Consider the following 9,523-nt stretch of genomic DNA (forward strand, 5'->3'; position numbering starts at 1 on the left):
CTATTTTTCCTTTGATTTTTTAATTTATTTAAATAAACACACCCCAACCCCACTTCCCTCACCTTATTTTACCTATCCCACAATTTTTTCCTATATAAATAATAGTCTTTTTAAAGTAAGACATGGACCAAGCACGTAATAAAAACAAACAGTAGGGACAAAGTGCGTAACAAAAACAATCAGTAGGACCTTCCGAGTTATAAAAATAAGTTAAGAACCCAACGCGTAAATTATCCCAAACCATAGGGACCATTCATGTAATTTACTTTATTTTTATTGTTTAAACGCACATTATATATGATCATTCATATGGCCATATATCGCATTCAACATTCTCATCTTCAACTCCACCCCCATAATGGAAACCTCATCGCGCAACTTCTCCAATTCCTCTTCTTTCAACAAGTCCAACATCGATCAGGAAGGATGGGTTAAAAGCATGCGTAAATCCATTGCCGAACCTGATAATGAAGAAATATCTAAATTCCCCGTTTGTATATTCAGTGTCCCTAAAGTACTCCTTGCAACCGATCCTGATTCCTACATTCCACAACAAGTCGCGTTAGGTCCTTTCCACCATTGGCGAGAGGAGGTATACGACATGCAAAGGTACAAGCTTGAAGCAGCACGACGTACCCAGAAGTTAATGAATACAAGCTTCGAAGAAATGGTGGAGGAGATGAGGAAACAAGATGAGGCTCGAATCCGTGCTTGCTACCATAAGTTTCTTGATATGTCTGGAGAGGTACTGGTTTGGATTCTAGCTGTTGACATGGCGTTTTTACTGGAGTTCCTTCGCGTGTATTCCGTTAAAGAACAAGGTCGGTCATCAGTAGAAAATTGTACATCTTCGGTTTCTCATTTGGTGGATACTTCCGGGAATAAAATGTCGCAGATTGCGATTCTTCGTGATTTGGTTATGGTGGAGAACCAGATCCCATTGTTTCTGATGAAGACGATGGTGGAGAATCAGATTCGAGATGATGAAAACAAGTCTGCAGCGGAGACGTTGAAGTCCATGTTGATGGGATTATACCATGAGCTTTCTCCATTTAAAGAAAAACAGCTTCCTGATATTGATATCGACGACTGTGATCATCTCCTCGACTTTCTTTACCACATGACTGTGCCAAACAACAAAGAACTCCATATTGAAGCCATTGAAATAGACTATGAAGGTATCACCGAGGACGCCAATGATGGTGATCAAGAAGAGTCTTTTGCAAAGCCCAGTGATGTTCAACATTTCAAGGATTTTATCTGGAAAATCGTTTCCAAATCAAATGCAAGTCTGTTGAGGATTTTCAAGAAGCTAATTTTCATGAAACCAGTCACAGTCATGATGAAACTACCATTGAAGGTGTTGTCAAACATTCCGATGCTCAACCTAATTAAAGAACCCGTAGAAAAGATGATTCAAAACATTCGTGGTGGAGGAGAGGAGAAATCAAAAGACGATAAAGATTCCAATGTTCCATTAATAGAGGAAATAAAGATCCCATCAGTCACCCAAATGGCCACAGCTGGGATCCTTTTCTCACCTGTTAACGACGGAATCTTTGGCATTAGTTTCGATATCAAAACATCTACATTATACCTCCCAGTAGTCATTCTGGACGTACACACAGAAGTTTATTTGAGAAACTTGGTAGCATACGAAGCCTGTGTTGCAGCGGGGCCATTGGTTGTCGCTCGTTACACTGAGCTAATGAACGGAATAATCGATACCGAAGAAGACGCAAAGCTTTTGAGTGAAAGAGGCATAGTTCAGAACCATTTGAAGAGTGACAAAGAGGTTGCAGATTTATGGAATGGCATGAGCAAATCTGTGAAATTAACCAAAGTTCCCAAAATGGATAAAGTGATCGAAGATGTGAACAAAAGGTATTCGAAAACATGGAGGGTGAAATTGTCGAGGTTCATGAAGAAATATGTGTTTGCATCGTGGAAGCTTCTCACTTTGTTGGCGGGTATGTCTATGTTGTTCTTGACGACTATACAAGCTGTTTGCTCTGTGTATAGTTGTGCTCGTGTGTTCAATAAGCTCCCAGAAATTCCTGAAGGAACCGCCGAGTGAGTGAGTAAGTGTGTGTCTATATGTGTGTTTCTTTATTTAGAAAATTTGTACGTCTATATGTGGGTTTCTTTATTTAGAAAGTTCGAAAGCTTTTTAGGGTTTCATTTACTATTTGTGTTTTATGTTCGATTTTGAGATTCTTTTTGCTAAGGCATTCGTATTAATGTATGAATATCAACTAATTAACAATGGAAAAGCTTAATATGTGTCTACACTAAAGTTTTAATGAAAATTTTATTTATGGTATAAAAAAATAAGACTAATATATATATATATATATATATATATATATATATATATATATATATATATAGAGAGAGAGAGAGAGAGAGAGAGAGAGAGAGAGAGAGAGAGAGAAAACAATGACAAAATTGCAAATTTTATACCATGGTTTCCTAATTTTTTTTTTTTTTGGATTTGACTTTTCAACTTGCAATTTTGGTCCCTAAAATCATGTTTTATTGTTGTTTTGGTCAATGAAAATAACACTTGTTAACTCCTATAGTTAACAACACACCTCATGTGTCCTTCCAATGAGGGTAAAATTATCTTTTAATTTTAAAAATACTAGTTATCGTAACAATTCAAGAGCATTAGTCTTTATCCATCTAATTGTTATAAACTTAAATTGAGTTTAATAGGATACACAAATTAATTAACTTGTAGATTTACATATGAATTCGAATAAATATTTCATTTTAAATCTAAAGGTGTGTTTGAAACCCGTCTGACTGGGTCGAGTCAGCAAATTGGGCTGATTCGGTCAGACATTCTTTGTTTGATTTGTGGCTTTCTTAGTAAGCTAGCTATCTCAAATTGCTTACCGGGTTAGCATAATACACATCGCTGACTGGGAAATAAGACACTTCTATCCCTCCCTCTTTATTCTTCTTTCCTCTCGTTCCATCGTGACCTAAAAACACAGAGAGTGCATACCAAAAAAATGCAGCTGCACATTGTCTCATCTACAGCCGGAATCGCCTCATTGTCGGTCGCCGTCATCTCGCCGGATAGTGCCTTGTTGCCGGTCGCCACCATCTCGCCCTACCCCATCTCTCTAGTCGATCGCACATATAATCTCCAGGTAAAGCCCTTCTTCTGTTAATGGGGTATGTTAATACAATTGAAATCAGATTATGAAATCAGATTATCAACTGTGTATAATGTATTATGAAATCATATGTATATTTGCTGAAAATCAGCTTTATCTGCTGAAATTAGATGTTAACATGTGCTGGAAATCAAATTTCTTTGTTCAAAATGTATATAATTGCTTAAGACATGAAAAATCTTGTTCAATTTGTTGAAATTGATTGTTATTGTTGCTGGAAATCACATTTTCAACTGAAAATAGATCTATATAGAATAAAAGGGTAAAATGATCATTTGTTATTTATGGTTTTTGAATGATTTTTGTTACTTGTGTGTGTTAAAAGGTGACTGGATTTGAGTCCTTTCTTTATTGATTACTACAAGAAGAAAAACATTATTGCATGTTAAGGATTGAAAGTGGGACTTTTTTTTGAAATCCCCTGTTCTTGTTCTTGTGCAATAAGATGGTGACTGATGTTTCATGGTCTAGTGAAAACAAATAAAGAACATGTGTCTTAAATTCAGATCAAATTGCAAGGTAAAATGGTATAAGGAAAAAGGCTTAAAATTACATGTATAATCAAAATGACTTGTATAGAAACGAACAATATAGTTGAAATGGTAAAAATGACATACAATCAAAATTAGTCAAAATCACCAAAATGGTTTCATGCTTCTTGTTAAAAAAGAAATAATAAAAAAAGCATATGCAAATAAACTAATAAAGAGGTTTTGTGGTTCCTGTAAAAATTACCATAATGATTATCAAAAGGGCATATAAAATCATAATTACTTTTTACCAATGTGCACTAACTAATATGAGAATTAGGTAATGAGTTTAAATTTAAAGTTGCATAAAAAAAATTAATGTGAAAATGAATTGTATTAATTTAAATGTAGAAACAGATAAAAAGAAAAGAAAACATAATAAAGTGGAAAACTGAAAGTTGTGATGATATTGTTGGTTTGGAATGAAATCTGGATATTTTTTTTGTTGTGTATAAGCTATGTTAGCAATGCTGTGATTTTTTTTTGTTTATAAGCTATGAAATCTGAAATCTTTTTTTTTTTTTGTGATTTTTTTTGTTTACAGCAACTTAATCCATCACTATATATAACAGAAGGGTAAAATGATTATTTTTCATCACTCAACACATTCAGTCAGATGTACAATCAAACAACATGATTTCTTACTCAGTCAGGATTTCTTATCTAGACAGACATTTCCTAATCAACACTTTCTCAGTCAGCAACTATCAAACGGAGCCTAAATCTAGTAAATTGACATTGGATTACTTCAATTATAGCTTTTATTATAGTTTCAACATCTTGATTATTAATATTTGAATTTAATAGAATTAATATGTGATTTTATACTGATTCATGTTTAAATTTAATGTATATGTACATGTATTAGTATCATATGGCAAATTTATATTTTGAATGATAACGACTAAATTATATACAATTCATATTTATATTTGGTATCCCAACGAACAAAAATACAGGAAAAAACAAAATTATATCAATATGAATGTTTTTTTTATAGATTATATGAGATTATTAATTTTGATCTATTTAATTTTTTATTCAATAAAAACTAGCCCTAAACATATAAAAGAAACAAAAAAACAGACTTTTTTGCAATAATCATGTATAATATTTACTATAAGTAAACCAAACACATGGAAAAGATTGATTCGTTGGTTCCTTCACTTTTTTAGTTAATAGTTATATTTTTGTCTATATAAATTATAAGTAGTTTTCTCTTTTTAGACCCGTACCATCTTAGGTTTATAAATTCAAAACGAGTCATTATAATTGAAAAGGATGTACAATAAATATGCACCAACCTTCATATCAAATGTAATGTAATATTTTTCTGAGAAAATGACAAAAATAGCCATTTACATTAATTGCATTACAAAAATAACCAAAAAAAATCGAAATTACAAAAATAGCCAGCGATTTCACAGATGAGAAGGTCCCATCTGCGAAATGACCTTCTCATCTGCGAAAGTACAAGCACCTAAAGCACAGCTGTGCTTTAGGTGCTTGTACTTTCGCAGGTGGAATTAATTTTTTTTTTAATATTTTTGCTGTATATATAGGGGTAATTTCGCAGATGGAATAGGTCCATCTGCGAAATACTCTCACTCTATCTGCGAAATCGTGGTATTTTTTGTATTTATTATTTTTTTTTATTTTTTTTTAAGTTTGACTATGAAATGAATTGGTTTGACTACGAAATCATGTTGCTATATAAAAAGTTTTGTAGAAAAAATATTTATTGGGGTCTTTTACAACTTTTTTTTTTATTTAAATAATCTTCAATATAATTTTTTTTAACACGGAATTCACAATAGCTAAACGTCTTAACCAATTTTACTAAAACTTATTTGGTTTACCTTTGAAAAAAAAACATTTTTATTAGACGAAAATATTGCAAAAATTATGACTGAAAAAAATGCAGTTTTCTTTTTTGAAAAAAAACCTGCAAAATAATCAAGTCCGCAAATTGGTGGTCATATTGATTTAGGTAACGGATTTTAATAACAACAAAAATGATATTTTTTCTATAAAACTTTTTATATAGCAACATGATTTCGTAGTCAAACCAATTTATTTCATAGTCAAACTTAAAAAAAAATAAAAAAATACAAAAAATACCACGATTTCGCAGATAGAGTGAGAGTATTTCGCAGATGGACCTATTCCATCTACGAAATTACCCCTATATATACAGCAAAAATATTAAAAAAAAAATTAATTCCACTTGCGAAAGTACAAGCACCTAAAGCACAGCTGTGCTTTAGGTGCTTGTACTTTCGCAGATGAGAAGGTCATTTCGCAGATGGGACCTTCTCATCTGTGAAATCGTTGGCTATTTTTGTAATTTCGATTTTTTTTGGCTATTTTTGTAATGCAATTAGTGTAAATGACTATTTTTGTCATTTTCTCTATTTTTCTATCCTATTACGTTAATGCCCACCGATAGAGATTTATCATCCTTGATAATGTGTGGCCCATCATTTGTATGCTACAAAGAGGCGACAACAATAGATAACTTGCTTAAGGTGTTGCAAAAGAATAGATATTTGTAGTCGAAGATGAGTATAAAAAAATGTATAAAAGTATAAGTTCTTAAAAAAAGTCAATTCGTTATAGGATAAGGAATTAAGTGTTATTAAAATAATATAATGAACTATATATAAAGTGTTTTGAAAATAATATTAACTAAAATAAATAACATCAACTTTTAACTTTTATTTTTAACGAATTAAATTAGTAATAAACGATTTTATGGGTTATACCATTTTCAGTACTGAGTGAGACTCAGACATTTACTGATTATTTTTTTTGTACGCTTTTTTTTTTTGTTTAAAAAATAAACAAAAAATTTAAAATTTATAAACTTTGATGTGGTATAATAATATTTTGTATTAAAATTAGATTACTATTGATTTGTAATTATTTTTATTAAAAAAATTATGTGTTTGTATTTATAACATTGTTATTAAGTATTAAATACTAGTATTTAAATATAAAATCAAATATATGTTAAATTTAAATGTTTTTGTCTATTGAAAACATGTCGGCATCCATCAGACCCATTTAGTTAAATGAGTCATATAAGTTTATCCATTCACATTAGATGTATTCAAGAATCTTAATTTAACCTGTTAATTTTAGGTTCCGTTCGGTTTAAGTTGGTATGTTAAAGTCACATTTTGTCGCCTCTAATTTTAATGCCCAAGTCGTTAAGATAATCGACCAATGGACTTTATTCATAAAATCTTCAAAACCACAAGGACCAAAGTTGTAATTTTCTTTTTTAATTTCGTTCCATATTTTTCTCATTTTCCAACTAACCCTTGAGGTTTTCCACGATCTATTTAATCCAATATAATAAGGTGAATTCAAATTGATTTCAGTTTTTAAAATATAAAAAACATGAATGCAAATAGTTCAAACTAAATTTAAATCTGATTCAAACCAATCAAATTACCATTCAGTGGTATCGGTTTTACAATTCTGTTTTCAATATGTGGAACATTTAAAATATATATATATAACATGCATATTAATCAACTCTAAACAAAAATAAAATTGTTTGGTTGGAAATAAAAATTTATAAACAGTTATTAAAAAATATATTATATTTTAATATTTTATAGATAAAAAACTTTTGAAAAGTATACATCCGAGAATTTTATTGGATAATGCTATCTAATTTATTTAAAAATACAATTTATCAAATTAATAAAAGAAATGACAAATTGCAAGAAAGTAATTGTATTAATTTAGATTTTGACAGCGGATTTTTTTTTCAATTATGTCACTATATTTACATTTTTGTTGCAATATCAACAAAATGACCAGTTTTTCATGTTCCACTGGTAACCACTTTTTTTGAATTGCAATAAAGTCATTAAGTTTACCAAAATTATGATTTTGACACAGTGTTTTGTTTTTGTCAATTATGTTATTACATTTATAATTTACTTAATTATATCTTCTTATCCTCTTCTCGTTAGAATATTTCTGCACAAAAGGCGTCTAAGGGTCGGTCCAATGGTTCAAACTCACTTACAAGTTACAAAAATGTCATAATGACCTTTTCATGAGATATTATTGTGGTTTAGATGCTTTATAGTATAGGAAATGTTTGTTATGTGTTGCTTGGAACTTATATTGATATTTATCTACTAGTGGATGAATATGTTAGGTTGCATGCTCTTAAAGTTAAATGGTTTTAGAATGCTTGATTTGACTCTATTGCGCAACACTTATCTGAGTTCAACCATTGTAGTGATGAATCTTTCAAATCGAAAGATTGTTTAATTTTAACAAGCAATAGTATTTGTCAGTTAGTTAACATTAGTTAAAGTTTCTTCCTCGACTAATAGAAATGATCAGATGAAACAAAAATACCCTCAACTATTCAATGGTTCCCGTTTGTGAGCATTACGAGCTAAATTTCGGAACCAAATTCTTTCAATGAGGGGAGAATGTGACAACCATAAAAATTAGTTCAAAAAGCGTCAACCACGAACGTCATCAACACTGATGTAATAGACCTAATGTATATTATTCAACTCATTTAATGTAAAAACAATATTATACTTTTAAATACATCCATTACATCATTTAATTCATCAATTTGTGTAATACATTAATGAGCAAATATATGTATTATGTATTATTATTATACATAGATGATTCATTAATCAAAGAGTACGTGAAATTATGAAACTATGGATATAAAGAACGTCAAGAAAGAAGTTCTTATACAAAAGTTATGAAAATCCGAAGAAAACGGATAGTTTAACGACATGCGGCCTGTAATCGTGATAACAAAACTTTAATTGGTTCGTTAGGTTCCTTAGACGGTGATTTTTTTTAATAAATTTTTTCCATAAATTAGTATTTGATCTAGTATTTAGTTTTATCTCTAACTCTATTTCCCAAAAAACCTGACACTGCTGGGGATAAGATCGAGGTAGTGCAATACTGATTTTCATGTTCACGAATCTTTAAACGATTTGTTAGGTTAGCTACAGGACTCGTCACGAAAACATATTAACATTTACTGGACAGGAAATGGACTAGTAATTGATTTATTTGATTTATTTGCTGACACTTTCGTGAAAATAGTCGAATCGCATCGAACGAGAATTCACCGTTTACAAGCTTTCAATCTATTTATTTGTCTAGTTACGAAAATTGTTACAAAAGTATTTTTATGCTTTACAGAAGGTAAAATCGAATATTCCAATTGTTTTGGTCAAAAATACATCAGATGAATATCAACAGAAGTGAATGAGAGGTTGTGGTGTTGTAGTTGAAATATGTATTGAATTCAGAATAAAATCGCACAAGTGGTTTAGAAGGAAAGCCCTTGATCCTTGTTGGGATCTCCTACAAAAACCTTGGGAGGTAATAATGATCACTTTCCTTGTTTAATTTTATTAATCAAAAAGTGAGTTACAGAAATAGAGGTTAGTATACGTGTACAAATGTTACAGTAAGCCTAGCTGTGTGTAGTGTGCATAGTACATGTGTATTTATAGTCTTGTCTAAGTAACTAAAAGTCTGTTATTTTTCGGGCTCTCAAGCCTGATTGAGACATTTCTTCATTGAGAAACAGTCTTATGATGACTATTTTCTACACATGTGAGAAATAAACAAGAAATATAGCCTTTAAAGTTTGTTAAGAGATAATAACAATAATAATCAGGATCCTAGCATATGTTTAGGGATCCTCAGGTATCTCTGAGATTCAAGATCCTGGATAGAATTGAGGATCTTGGCCCGAACTATTGCCCCCAAATTATACTTGTGAAATATTGA

General features: G+C 30.7%; 1 pseudogene; it reads left to right on the plus strand.

The window, feature by feature from the left end:
• The first annotated feature begins 358 nt into the window (after positions 1–358).
• On the plus strand, positions 359–2,169 carry LOC145058544 (putative UPF0481 protein At3g02645 pseudogene; annotated as a pseudogene).
• The last annotated feature ends 7,354 nt before the right edge of the window (positions 2,170–9,523 follow it).

Source organism: Lactuca serriola, chromosome 6 (genome assembly GCF_051521515.1).
Source record: "Lactuca serriola cultivar US96UC23 chromosome 6, Lser_US96UC23_V15, whole genome shotgun sequence".
Classification (NCBI taxonomy): Eukaryota; Viridiplantae; Streptophyta; class Magnoliopsida; order Asterales; family Asteraceae; genus Lactuca; species Lactuca serriola.